We start from the raw sequence: 2269 nt of genomic DNA on the forward strand, positions 1-2269 counted from the left end.
TGAATAAGAAATTAAAAGAGAGAGAGAGAAAAAAATTGGTCCTTCACTGCAGGCAGCCTGAGAGGCTGGTTTTAAGTCCCACAAAGGGTGAGTCCTAAAAAAGGAGAGAGGCGCTCTGCTCAGGGCCTCTCATAAGTCAGGGGTTGTTGCTGCCTGCACTTGGCAATTTTTAGAGACACTGAGAAAAACAGCCTAATTGTGGTTTCCATAGTTACCAGCTACCACTGAAGAGAACGTGAGCAGGTCTTAAAGGGAAAAGCCAGGCACAGGCAGAAGTCAGGAAGGTGGGAGGGAGGGAGGGAAGGAAGGTGCTGGGCCTCATTACTTGGTGTCTCTATCCCAGGGGCAGAGGCCCTGGGGCCCCAGTGATGGGCAACACCGTCATAATTGCCCAGGAAGGACACCGGGGCAAGCAGACTAGAAGGCCTTCAGCATGGGTGGCAGGTCGAATTACCATCCGGGGGTCCCACTCTCAGCTCCAGGAGACTCACCTCCTTTCCCACCACACAACCCCCTGATCATGGGCCTCCACCCAAAGCAAAGCTGGCCTATAAAGGAGAGATGCCAGGAAGGTACCTTTCTGAACCCACTGCCCTTGATGCTGAAGCTTGGGGCTAGGACTTCCCCAGGCAGGCCTCTCTTTCTCTGTCATCCCCTGGGGTCAGTGCTGTGGGCCAGCCAGCTGCCTCACACGTTCATCCATTTGCTCCTTGCCTTCTTCCCTGCCTTCCTTCATTCTTTCATTTCTTCCTCCCTCCCTCCCTGCCCGCCTTCTTTCCTTCCCTCCTTCTTCACTCGGCAAAGATTTCTAGAGCACTTCTTCAATGCCATGCACCGTTCAGGTGCTGAAGATACAGCAGAGACCAAACCAAATCCCTGCCTTCCTGAAGCTCATATTCTAATGGGCGAAACAAATGAGGAAAGCATGAATATAAACCATCAAGTGGGATTCCATCAGGGAACCTTCACAAGAACAAAAACTGTATTTGTTTGTTAAGGCTGTCGTAATGAAGTACCACAAACTGGCTGGCTTCTAAGAACAGACATTTATTATCTGGAAGTTCTGGAGGCTAGAAGGCCAAACCAATGTATCTGCTGGGCCATGTTCTGTCCAGAGTCTCTAGGGGAAGAGCATTTCTTGTCTCTTCTAGCATCTGGTAGCCCCAGGCTTTCCTTGCTTTGTAGATTCATCTCCACGTGGCTGTCCTTCCTCTGCCTGTCTCTCTGTATCTCTTTTTTTAAAATTTTTTTTATAGGACACCACTCAGATTGGTTAGGACCCACCAGTATGACTCCAGTATGACTTCATGCGAATTTAGCTGATAACGTCTTCAAAGAACCTATTTCCAAACAAGGTCATGTTCATCGGTACAGGAGTTAGGAATTCAACATGTCTTTTTGGGGGACACAATTCAACCCATAACAGTTCTTGTCCCCCAGAATTAATGTCCTTCCCACATTCAAAATACATTCACTCCATCCCAGCATCCCCAAAAGTCTTTTTTTTTTTTTGTTTATTGTTGTAGTTTAAGCGAGAGTTTACATTTCAAGTTAGTTTCTTATACAAAAATTTATACATACATTGTTATGTGACCCTAATTGCTCTCCCCATACTGCGACAGCGCACTCCTCCTTTCTACCCCTGTTTCCCCCATGTCCATTCAGCCAGCTCCTAACCCTCTCTGCCTTCCCATCTCACCTCCGGACAGAAGCTGCCCATTTAGTCTCTTGTATCTACTTGAGCTAAGAGGCACACTCCTCACGAATATCACTTTATGTCCCACAGTCCAGTCCAATCTTTGTCTGAAGAGTTGGCCTCAGAAATTGTTTTAGTTCTGGGCTGAGAGTCCAGGGGCCATGCTTTCTGGGGTTCTTCCAGTCTCAGTCAGACCATTAAGTCTTGTCTTCTTACTAGAATTTGAGTTCTGCACCCCATCCTTCTACTGCTCCATCAGGGACCCTCTGTTGTGTTCCCTGTCAGGGCGGTCATTGGTGGTAGCCAGGCACCATTTAGTTCTTCTGGTCTCAGGCTGAAGAAGTCTCTTGTTTATGTGGTCCTTTCTGTCTCTTGGGCTAATACTTACCTTATGTCTTTGGTGTTCTTCATTCTTCTTTACTCCAGGTGGTTGGGACCAATTGATGCATCTTAGATGGTCGCTTGCAAGCTTTTAAGACCCCAGATGCCAGTCACCAAAGTAGGATGCAGAACATTTTCTTAATAAACTTTGTTATGCCAGTTGACCTAGATGTCCCCTGAAAGCATGGTCCC

The sequence above is a fragment of the Trichechus manatus genome, unplaced genomic scaffold (assembly GCF_000243295.1).
Source record: "Trichechus manatus latirostris isolate Lorelei unplaced genomic scaffold, TriManLat1.0 scaffold00097, whole genome shotgun sequence".
Lineage (NCBI taxonomy): Eukaryota > Metazoa > Chordata > Mammalia > Sirenia > Trichechidae > Trichechus > Trichechus manatus.